Source organism: Canis aureus, chromosome X, assembly GCF_053574225.1.
Source record: "Canis aureus isolate CA01 chromosome X, VMU_Caureus_v.1.0, whole genome shotgun sequence".
Classification (NCBI taxonomy): domain Eukaryota; kingdom Metazoa; phylum Chordata; class Mammalia; order Carnivora; family Canidae; genus Canis; species Canis aureus.
In genome coordinates, this window is record NC_135649.1 from 84,343,076 (window position 1) to 84,356,029 (window position 12,954).

Sequence of the window (12,954 nt, forward strand, 5' to 3'; positions counted from 1 at the left end):
ACATATCTGAGGGAACACTTGAGCAGGGACAGAACAAATCCAGGTCAATTCATTCAGCAAATAACAGTTGAGCCAGGGGCCAGGTAAGATCCCTGCCTTCATGGAGCTTACAGTCTTGTGGAGAGGAAACAGAGATTTAAGAAGTGAAACTTAAGGGCCACCTGGGTAGCTCAGTGGTTGAGCATCTGCCTCTGGCTCAGGTCATGTTCCTGGGGTACTGGAATCGAGTCCCTGCATAGAGCCTGCTTCTCCCTCTGCCTATGTCTCTGCTTCTCTCTGTGTGTCTCTCATGAATAAATAAATAAAACCTTAAAAAAAAGAAAGAAGTGAAACATAATAAGATACTTGAAGGTGGCAAAGAGGATCAGAATATACCACCCCAAAATATGCCACTTTGGCATAAGGATTATTTTGAGCTGAAGGCAGTTGAGAAACAGTAGACACAGGAGGAGGTCTCTGCCCTCCCCCTTTAATGTCTAAAAGCAGGGCAACAATTTCCTTTTGTCCTGGTGTCTCATTCTCACTTACCAGGAAGAAGAGAATGACCCTTAATCATCAGAATTGACTCTTATCCCTGGAGATGGCACTGACTTGAATCTGCATAATGAACTGTACAAAATAGCTCTTATCTACCATTAATTTCCCCCATAAACTTACCTTCCCACAATTTACTGCCCCTAGGAACCCAAATCCCTTTTCCTTTGTCCCATCACTTTTTCACAATTTATCATTCCTTTGCTCAAATGGTATATAAGGCCCTGGATCTAATCACCACTTTGGACTTTTCACTTCATTTCCATATAGCCTCCTCCACCCTCCTCAACACCTCAACAGCCTCCTCCACCCACCCCCACTACACACACATAAAATTTAAAGTATCAATTAACTGTGAATGTTTTTTTTCTCCTGTTAATCTGTCTTTTATCATTTTAATTCACAGGCCTCCTTCAGAACCTAAAAGGGTAGAGTAAACTCTTTCTCCTCCCCTATGCTGGTGGTCACAGTTATGAAGAAAAAAATGAGATAGAGGATTGAGAGAGGTCACTTAAGTAAGGTAGTTAGGGAAGGCTTGTCTGAGGAGACATCTTAGTTGAGACCTGTAAGGTTAAAAGGCACAGGCCATACCAAGACCTCAGAAAATGCATTCCAGGCAGAGGGAATAGCAAGTGAAATATCTCTGGGTTAGATGTCAGCCTGGAGTATCTAACAGGCAGAAAGAGAAGGTCAGAGTGGTTGCAGTTGACTGCACTAGGGCAAGAGTTGAATGAGATGAGGTCAGAAATGTTGGCAAGGGCCAGATCATGCTGGATCTTATAGGTCAGTGGTTCCCAAACTTGAGTGAGCATCAAAATCACCTGGAGGACTTAAACTTAGTACAGGTTCTTGGACCTCACCCCTAGAGTTTTTGATTCTGGGTATCTGGGGTGGGTCCCAGGATTTGCATTTTGGAAGGACCTGAGTTCTTACCCTACTTCACTACACCTTGAGTGACACCATTGAGGTCACCAAGTCTCAATTTCCTACTTGAGTATTAAACATCAGAAATGAAAACTTCATGAGGTGTTAAATGATCTCATCTATGTGCTAGAACAGGGAAAATTTAAAGTCTTATGATTGTTAACACAGATTACATTTCTGGGTTGCAAACAAAGGAAGTCCCAAATGTAGCTGTGGAACATGCTAAATGAAAGAAGGACACAGAAGAAGGAGGAGATGCGGAGAGTTGCAGGCATGATTTTTTAAAGATTAAATTTAGGGTTAAAAATATTTGTTAAATAGAGAGCCCAATTTGGGCCAGAGGTTAGGTTTTTAGACTGAACTTGAATGTTTTAATCTTGAATGCACTTATTCATAGAGCTGTGTGACTTTGATCTTTGAAGAAATAAAACACTCTGTTAAAGGCTCAAAAGACTTTTGTCAGAGGAGACCAGTAAGCAACTCTTAAACCTTTTTGAAGTAGAAATGATTTTAACTGCCCAATATTTTACCCATCAGGGGAGAGGGTTTGGTGAGGCTCACCCTAGGGGCTGTCTTGGACAGTACCTTTAATGCTGATAACAGCTGGGAATTTAACCTAAAGGTTTTCGAACATAATGTGTGTGTATGGGAAGAGTCAATATTTATTTAATTTTAGATAACACAATTGAGAAAGACTGGAGGTAAAACAAGGTGTGTGTGTGTGTGTGTGTGTATGTGTGTGTGTGTGTCTTCACATGTGTACTGGATATTCCTGTTTCTAGTTTGTTGCGGTAAAAAAAAAATCTACTTGATCTATATGGAGAAGTTGAAGATGAGGATAGAAATTAAAGTACTCTTATTTTCTTAAATGACTTGACACTAATCCTTACACATTTTCAAGGGCAGAAAGACCAACAACCTTATAGTTTTGTATGTAAGCAATCCTTCCATGCCTCTGTTTGGTAAGAGTCAGGTGGTAGAACCCTTGTGTTTTATGTTTGAGCTATTTGAAATGAGAAGCGGATAGCAGGAGACTTTTTCTCAAAATTTCTAAGGAAAAGGCAGACTCCTATCTTATAGGAATAGTGTCTATGTCATGCTTTGTGGGTGTGGGTTAGATCAGAGTTTTAAGTTATATCTAAAGTGATCTGCTAAATCCTCCTTCACTCATGTTCTCAAGAGAAGGGATAGGATTGGAGAAGACTTTGCTTGGGTATCCTTTACTGGAATTCAAATCCTGGGAGGCTGTCACACTTTCAACTCTGATCAATTAACAGGGACTAATGATATTGACACCTAGAGTTGATGAGGTACAAACCCAGAAGGGAAAAAACAAGAGGTGATATCTGAAGTGGTGGGCTGGTGCCAAAGTGTAGATGTTGGCCTGGAGCCCTCTCCTTTACCCCAAATGTAGCAGGCCCTATGATGATGGTGCAGGAAAGTTTGGGTAAGACTCAGGTTACTTAGACTAGAAAGTGGCTCCATTGTAGTATCCTCTTGATGGAACTTTTTAATGCATAGAATAAATACCTACCTGATATCATGTCCTTTTGACATTTCTCTAATGTGTCCAACAGCTACAGAATGGGTTTTTCCCCTAGGAGAGATTATACTGGTGGACTCATTCTTCTCATGCCTTCTCTCATTTCCCTTCCTGCTCTCAGAACTCCATTCAATCTGCCTTCATGGAGATGGTCATTCCTGGATGGAAAATTTGCAATTCAGGTACTGCTGGCAAACCAGGGAGGTGGTAGACAAGGAACTTGGTCTATGGAATCAAACAGAGTTGGATCAAAAGTTTAGCTCTGTGCTTACAAGGTTGGTAACATCAGGCACCCTTGTATCAGTCAGGGTTAGGACAATAAAACAGAAATTCCTCTTGGTATTTTAATGAGTGATAACACAGAGACTTAGGTGCTTATATGACTTGGAAAGGCTGGAGGAACAAAGGTCAGGGAAAGCCACTGCTAGCTTCAGAGACTTGGAAGCCTGCTTCAGGTGTCTAGGAAGGGAATCACAGGAGACCATCATCGATAGTCATGGCTGTAGTAGCATCACAGATGGTGATTAGTGGAGAAACCCATGGAGGCCAGTGGGGAAAAAACCATGTCTTTTGACACATACACGTGTACCTGCTGGTGCTTCTGCTTCACCTTCCAAATTTTGTGCATCTCCATTTCATTAGGGGAACCTAAAATGAATCTAGAATCCTGCTGGCAAGGAACTCTGGGAAAGGTGGTTCCCAGACTTCTAATCCCTGAAAACCAAGAGAGGCATGGAAGAAGATGCAAAGAAATGGTGAGTGCCAGCATATTCCATGTCTGGCAGAGTAAGGCATTATATCCTCGAGCCTATGTCATCATCAGTAAAATAGAGATCCTAATATCCGTAACTATAGCTATCACCAAAAAAATGTATGCAGAATGATCAATACAGAGTCCTACAACCATTTGTCCCTTTTTTGGAAAATCATCATATGATTATAGAAAACCAAAACGCTTTTTGAAAGGAAAATGTACAAAAGAACTTTTGTGCTACTTATTCTTTTTTTAATATAAGAATAATGAAGGCATTCAGAACATGCCACTCCAAAATGTCACTCTGTATGAGGATTATTTGAGCTGAAGGCAACCAAGAAGAAGCAGACACAAGAAAAACTCTCTGCCTCCTCTTTCTTTCCCAGGAAGTGCAGGAAGATTCTTAATCACTCGAGACCACTCTAGACTTTCATCAGCCCAGAGATGGCACCAGAGGCATTACTAATTCTGATTTTCCGTTCATTTCCCCACATATTTGCCTTCCCACAATTTGCCATCTCCCAAAACTCAAAGTCCTTCTCCTTTGTCACTTCTCTAAAATATATTCTTCTTTTGTTAAGATGCTGTGTAAGTCCAAGTTATTTTTTTAAAAAATGTTTTATTTATTTATTCATAAGAGACACACACAGAGAGGCAGAGACACAGGCAGAGGGAGAAGCAGACTCCCTGAGGAGAGCCAGATGTGGGACTCAAACTCAGGACTCTGGAACCACACCCTGAGCTGAAGGCAGATGCTTAACCGCTGAGCCACCCAGGCATCCCTGTAAGTTCAAGTTCTAACCACCTCTTTGAGTTAATACTTAATAATACTCGTCACTGAATATTCCTGTGTATATGTACAATGCACATGTTAATAAATTGTTTTCTCTTGTTAATCTGCCTTCTGTGAGTCCAATTTGCAGAGCCCCAGTCAAAGAACCTAAGAGGGCAGAGGGAAAAAAGGTAAGTTTCTCCTCTTCTATGACAATAAATGCTGATTATAAAAATGCTGACCATACCAAAAGACAAAATGCTCTGGACAGTGAAGGAGATTATTGTATTCATGCCACTGCAAGAGGAAGATGGTCATTAATTAGAGACCTCAAAAAAGAGAGAGAGAACACTTGGGGTTTTATAGAGGCAAGTAAACAAGGGTGTCATGGGGCAGGTGGACAAGGAATCTTATGGGAATCATCAGAAGGCATGAGAAAAGGTGGAAGTGGGTCTTATCTCTGAATACCAAGGACAAGGTGGTCCTTTGCATTTGCTCTTTCCTGGAAAAGGAGGGGCAACTTCTTAACCATTGCTGTTTCCTGGAAGCCCAGGACTCAGATAAAATTTAACATAGTCAGCAACTCCCTGTGTTGAAGACAAATAACATGAGCCACTTAACAACTCAAAGGTGATCATAAACCCGAGTGTAGAAAGAAGGATCTAAGAAATCATCTTTCTGGGACTCTTGTTGTCATTGGTCCTATAAAACCAGTTAAACCAAAAAACAAACAAACAAACAAACAAAACAAAACAAAACAAAACAAAACAAAAAAACCAGTTAAACCATCAGTTGAGATTTGCTGTCAAAGGTAAGTTGTTTTAGGATTCTGGAGATCAGGCATTTCAAAAGAGGGTTGTCTGAAGTGAAAAAGAAATGCTAATACAAAAATTACAACCCCCTCACAAAAAAAAAAAAAAAAAAAAAAAACAAACAAACCCAAACAACCTAAACTAGATCCCCCCAAATGGATGGGGGAAATCTTTAGCTCAGGAATCAAGAGAATTGTAGATGTTTGACATATTTCTTTCCTTGAACGTAATTATCAACTGTAAAGATGTCAGAGAAATTTGGGGGAACAAATGGATTGCAGTTGCTTTGAACTACTGTGCATGCACCCTCTTTAAAGGTCAGAATTCTGTGAGTGCCAGTCAGGCAGCACAGTCCACTGACCTTGAAGCTCTTAAGTCAGTTTGTTCATACTCTTAGTCATGTTGTCCAGTCTTGGTTACCACTCCTATCAGGGCGTGCATGACCTGAACATTTCACTGGACTTCTTTAGTGGTCCAGACAGTGGTTCTGGTCTGTTGCAATAGTGAGTGTCTCAAGGGTTATATCAAGTCTTTGCGATGCAACTTGAAAGGTTTCTTTAGGTCCCGGGGAAAAGGCCAGCTGCAAGGAAGCCCAAGGTCTCTGGGCAGTCAGGTTTTAGTTTGTGGTGACTCTGAGTCAGGCAGGAGGGAAAAAGATTGGATATGTTAGTTTGGAGTTTATAGTTATTGCCAGATACTGAAGAAAACTGGAAGCATTGACAATTTAGCAAGAATGGATAATTTGGGCAAAGTAACAGGATCCAGTCCAATTTGCTGGTAGGAACCAACACTGTTTTTTCCAGAGGGAGAAGAAGTCAACTAAATCTCTGTCAGACAAGATAGCATTTGTATATCTATCAATTACCTGCAATTTACAAAGAGATGGGAAATAGTTCATTGATGGGAACAGGATCACAGTCTGGCAGCCTAGAAGAGTGTGCTAGAAACAATGAAGAGATCTCAACTGAAATGAAACTTGTCTCTGCCATTGAGAACTATTCCCTTATCAATTCTTTTTTTAAATAAAGATTTTATTATTTATTCATGAGAGACACAGAGAGAGAGGCAGAGACATAAGCAGAAGGAGAAGCAGGCTCCCTGCGGGGAGCCTGATTCAGGACTCGATCCCAGGACCCTGGGATCACTACCTGAGCTGAAGGCAGATGCTCAACCACTGAGCCACCCTGGTGCCTCTTCCCTTACTAATTCTATGAAGATTTGTTATATGGTTGAGACCATAATGAATTTTCAGTTCAGTATTTTGATTTATCTTTTATGTGTTTTTCCCTCCTCAATGAAAAGGAATTCTTTAGAAGGGGAAAATGTTATATATGTATAGAATGACACATCACTCTGAAAACAGAATCTATTTTCAATGCCAAAAAAAATTAGCAAACAAGGTTTAAACATCAACAGGATATAAATTGGGAAATTTAGAGAGGAAGGAAATGATACCACAAAATGCCAAATATTTATGTACTGGACTCTCGCAAGTGACTTTTCACATATTTATTTTTGCATCTCTCCAGCAGGAACTAGGCATGACCACTGAGAAGCTCTTTATTGAAGGACAGGAATGAGTGTGTTTTGATCCTAATTAGAAACAGAGTTGTGTCTGCCTCAGTGAGAGGAGAAGCTAAAGTAACACAGCAGTCATTGTTCCTGCTAATTTGATGTTATGATTCAATGTGGTGTTGGAAAACTGTTCCCATAGGGCCAAACCCAACTTTGGGGGAGAAAAAAAATCCCACATTTTCTACCCTCTTAGGTTCAGTGCTTGGAGGCCTGCAAATTAATATGACGAAAGGCAGATTATCATTGATTGACATAGGTATTCAGTAGTTCACAGAAAAATGTGACTCAGAGAGAAATTAGAATTTGGAACTTCTATATCATCTCAGTGGGGTATGGGGAGAAGCAGAGGTCCTTAAGAGAAGAGATGGGAGATATGGTAGTGTTGTGGCAATGGCTATTTGGGTATGGTGTCACCTCCTCCTGTCCAAGAGAAGAGAAGATTAGAGTTGCTCCTGGGAAGGGGATTTATGACAATGGAGCTCTTTGGGAGATTGGTTTTGTCATATCCTTTGATCCTCGGAACTTAAATGCCTTCAACTCAAAATAATTCTTATGCCAAAGTGGCATATTTTGGTGTGATACCACGATCCCTTTCATGGCCCGCTTTTATAAACAATGCTTTATTGGAATACATCCATGCCCATTTATTTATACATTGTCCATGGCTGCTTTTGCCATAAGAGTAACAGAGATCTTATGGTCCACAAAGCTGCAAGCATTTACTATCTGGCTCTTCTCAGAAGAAGTTACTGATCTTTGATTTAATTATATGTAGTATATAAGTAGATATACTCCACATTTTGTCCCTGAAGATAAAAAAATCTCATACAGATAAAAACATTGTGTAGAGAAATGTATTGTGTGGCCTGGCTACTGTCAATAAACTTCAGTTTAATACATAATTTTTTTTTGAGCTTCTACTATGTGCCAGGCCCCATGCTCGGAATATACCCCTTACCTCTGCGCTCCAGGAGCTTTTCTAGCAGGGAGAACCAGAGACAGGAATGCTTGCAATCTGAGGTAGCTAGTGGAAATGTTAGAACAGAGAAGAGCTGAACAAGAGAAGAGAGACATGGGCAGGGAACAAGATTCTGTGAGGATCACCAGGGAGGGATGGTGAAGGAGGAGTGATTTAAATGATGCATGGAAAAAACTGATAGTACATGGACAGGTAAGGATGGGAGACCAGAACATTCCACACAGGGAGAATACCATTCATTCCCTCATTCATTTAACAGATCTTTATGGCGCACCAGATGAAATTTCTGTCTTCACAGAACTTACACGTCAGAGAGGGAGAAGTGTTTTGAAGCAAAAAATAAAAATGCTCTGACAGGGGGATCCCTGGGTGGCTCAGCGGTTTAGCACCTGCCTTCAGCCCAGGGCCTGATCCTGGAGACCCAGGATCGAGTCCCACGTCAGGCTCCCTGCATGGAGCCTGCTTCTCCCTCTGCCTGTGTCTCTGCCTCTCTCTCTCTCTCTCTCTCTGTGTGTGTGTCTCATTAATAAATAAATAAAAATCCTTTAAAAAATGCTCTGATAGGAAAAAAAAATGCTCTGATAGGAAAATGGCAGGTGTTTTAGGGAATGATTACCTTGTCTTCTATGACCACAGAGAAGGATACAGGGGGGTGGGGTGTATCAGGAAACCATCTTGTCTGGAAAAATAAACAGGATCAGATCATGAAGGGCTTTTAACACCAAACTGAGAACTGTGTTTTGCGTTGCCTTTTGCTTTTCCATTTTGTTCCTGTTTCTGCCTTGGCATAAGGGCTTGAAGATGATCTGTGTGCTTTATGTTAATAGACTGATGTGCTTTGGAAGATAAGCTCTGGCTAAATCACAAGGAAGAACAGGGTGGTGGTGGGGTTGAGGGGTGCAGAGAAGGAAGCCACTTCAGAGGCCAGAGTGAAGAAGTATCTGCAACAGAAAGGAAGTGGGAAGAAAAACGATTGCAGAGCTAGAATGACAGTACTTAGCAATTGACAGATCATAGAGATCGTTCTGAGGATTTTTAAACCGGGGAGAGAAGTTATTGCTACTCAAAAGACTGGAAGCACGGGAAGGGAAAGTTGAGGTGTGGGTTATGATAGATTACTTCCTTCTGCCAAAGGACAGTCCGGAACTTCACGGTGCCAAGATGTGAGCCACATCTGGATAAGTCCACTAAACATATTATTTTAAAAACACGATTCAAACTAGCTATTTCCGGGTCTGGTTTTGAGACTTCTCAGCCTGGAAACATAATTTCAAGCACCGTCATATCTTTAATAGTTTTGAAACCTACATTTTCCCATTCTAATTTATTTTTTATTTTTTAAATTTGATTTTATTTAAATATAATTAACTAACACACAGTGTACGATTAGTTTCAGAAGTCGAGTTCAGGGATTCATCAATTGCATATCACACCCAGGGCTCATTCCATCACGGGGCCTCCTTAATGTCCATCACCCAGTGACCCCGTGTCCCCCACCCTCTTCCCTCCATTCTAATTTAAAACAAAAATATCAGCTATATAACACTCTTTAAAAATGGGACATATTAGCAAATAAAAATGTAGCACTGAATCCTTAAGACATGGAAATTAATATTAGATTGACAGTTTTGTTTTTCATACTGATAGTTTGGCTTTCTCTAGACTAGAGGAAACTCTGTGACTTTTATAATGACATTTTCTATGAGTTAACCCTGCCCTTGTCCTTTGAATGACTGAGAAAGAACAGGCCATGGAAGCCCTGGGAGTGAATAGTCAATCCCTGACGCTGGAAGACAGAGTTGCATAACATGAGGCATCCGAAAGACAAGAACTGCCCCGATCCCCAGACTTTGTCACTCTCTAGCTGCTAGCCTCTCTACACCTAGTTTGACAGGTTAGTTAGTTAGTTAGCCTCTCAATGCCTCTGTCTCCTCATTTTAGGATGGATATAAAGACACTGCCATGATAATTAAATGATCAAAATGCAGGTAGAAAGCAGCTGGTATGTGGCCTGGCCTGTGGTCAATGTCAGCTATGATTATATTTCTATGGGAGGCAGTCATCCCTTGGTTCATGAGCAGGGCTGATGATGCAGGCTGGTAGTCTGTGCACCTATGCTCGGTCTACCCAAAGGATTCCCTTTTTTTTTTCTCACCGCATCAATGTATTGAAGCAGGATCTTGGTATGAACGCAGGAAATTCCTTTTATAGATGTTACTTTTTGTATTCTCATTTTCTCTTTTAAGGATACTACATTTAGCTCTTCTGTCTCTTTTGGGCAAATTGCTTAGGTATGGGAAAGACTTTGTTTTTCTTGAAAAGTTTGAGTTTTTACTTCCTACATTCTTCCTTAAGCTCAAGGTGAATTTGAGGCTGGATGGGATCTCTAATAGGCTGATGCTTTATAAAAGTCTGTGGTAAATTTATATGTCTTCCCTATGGAGATTTTAACAATTTGAATACGATCATCTCTTTCCACTCTTACTTTCTACCTTGGAAGTTTGGAGTTAGCCTTCTAAGAGTATTTATATCACCAGGTGATACAAAAGTCACGCTTTCCACATTCCATAAGAACATTGCTATGTTATTCAGAATTCTCCAGAGAAACTGAACCAATACAACAGATAGATAGATAAATAGATACATAGATACATAGATATAAGAGATTTATTATAGGAATTGGCTCATATGGTTTTGGAAGCTGAGAAATCCCATGATCTGCATCTGCCTCCTGAGAACCCGAAAAGCTGGTGGTATAATTCTGTCTGAATCCAAAGGTCTAAGAACAAGAAGCACCCATGCCCAAGGGCAGGAGAAGATAGATGTCTTAGCTTAAGCAGAGAGTGAATTTGCCCTTCCTCCCCTCTTTTGTTCTGTTTAGGCCCTCAGTGGATGGATGATGCCCTTGCATTGGTGATGCTAATTTTCTCTATTCAGTCTACTGACCCAAATGTTAATCTCTTCCAGAAACACTCACAGACAGACACACCCAGAAATCATGCTTTGCAAACTAATCCCCTAGCCCAGTCAAGTTGACTCATAAATTCAGCCATCACAACTGATCTTCCTTCTGAAGGACTTCCTGCTTTCAATTGTGTTTTTTGTTGGGGGTGGGAGATTCTTTAAACTAAGTAGCAGAGTCAGTATAGAAAATAAGGCCTTTGCTTGTTCCTTCATCAGCACGACCAGCACAAGGAAAGTGATGGTTAAATACATAAGAAAAGGTACCTGTTTTGTTAGGTTGGTTTTTTTTTTTAAAGATTTATTTATTAGAGAGAGAGAGAAAGAGAGAGAGAGATTGCAAGCAGGGGCAAGGCAGAGGGAGAAGCAGACTCTCCCTTGAGCAGGGAGCTGAACACAGAACTTGATCCTAGGCCCTGGGATCACCACCCCAACTGAAGGCAGACACTCAACCAACTGAACCACCCAGGTGCTCTGTTAGGTTGTTTTTAAATGCACTGCCTTCTAGTTTCTTGGCTGCTTTTGGCCTGCTTTCCATGGAATTTGGGAATCTGCAAGCAAATATGCTGGGGCTATTTGCTATGGGAGGGTACTTGTACTTTTGGCCTTGTGATATAGCAGTGTGGGAAGGCAGATAAAAGTCTTGGATCCTGAAACTCCTTTCGTTGGAAACTGGATAACTCTGGTCCATGCTAAAAAAAAAATCAGAAAAAAAGAGGATGCTGAGTGCTGGAATTATGCCTTCAATTAAAATATATCATCTTTCCACAATTGGAGAACTAATTGACATGGACAGTCATATAGGTGTCAGTTGACTGTCAAAGTAGTTACCCGTGTGTTTTCATCATCTTGTTTTCAGAGAACTGGCAAATTCTATCATTCTGGGGAGTTTTGGGCCTTTTTGAGTAAAAGATGAAAAAAGCTGTGTCTAGAGTGATATCTAGAAGGGTTTTCATGTCTCATGCCTACTTTATTTTTTTTAAAGATTTTATTTATTTATTCATGATAGTCACACACAGAGAGAGAGAGGCAGAGACACAGGCAGAGGGAGAAGCAGGCTCCATGCACCGCAGTCTCCAGGATTGCTCCCCAGGCCAAAGGCAGGCGCCAAACCGCTGCACCACCCAGGGATCCCTCATTCCTACTTTAAATTTAAAGCACAGTATGTTTGAGGATGGTTATCTGTGAGGCATAAGTTCTAAACTTTGCTCCCTGCCCATCTCTTATTTCTGTACTATTTTGAGCATGTTCTTCACTAGGAGTTCTTGGTACAATTAGGGACAGAAAGTGATTCTGTTCATCTCACTTATATTAATTAAAGCATGTTCAGCTTTTATACAATTCTCATAACTGAGTTTTTAAAAAAGATTTTATTTATTTACTTTTAGAGAGAGAGCAAATGAGAGCAGGGGGAAGGCAGAGGGAGAGGGAGAGAGAGAGAACCTCAAGCAGACTCCATGTTCAATGCAGAACCCGATATGGGGCTTGATCTCAGGACTCTGAGATCATGACCTGAGTGGAAATCAAGAGTCAGACACTTGGGATCCCTGGGTGGTGAAGCGATTTGGCGCCTGCCTTTGGCCCAGGGCGCGATCCTGGAGACCCGGGATCGAATCCCACGTCGGGCTCCCGGTGCATGGAGCCTGCTTCTCCCTCTGCCTGTGTCTCTGCCTCTCTCTCTCTGTGTGTGTGTGACTATCATAAATAATAAATAAAAATTTTAAAAAAAGAGTCAGACACTTAACCAACTGAGCCACCCAGACACCCCTCATAACTGAATTTTAAGACCAACATTAGCTGGTCTATTATAGCAATTGTATGTATTAATTTTCTCTGCCAATTTGATTTCATTTGCATTTTTTCTCTCTTATGAGTATTCTTTGAGGATAACATCACTACTAAAAGTTCTTTTGTTCTCCAGGCACCTTTGTATGAATTAACTAAACCTATGTTTAACTCAACAAAACACATCTGCCCATTTGTTTAATTGTATGAAAATAGCTTTTCTTAGTGAGAAAGAATTCTTTTCTCATCTCTTTGATTTAACATCAAACTTTCTTGTTAATTTCTTTGTTATTATGTAAGGGTCTAATTAATGAC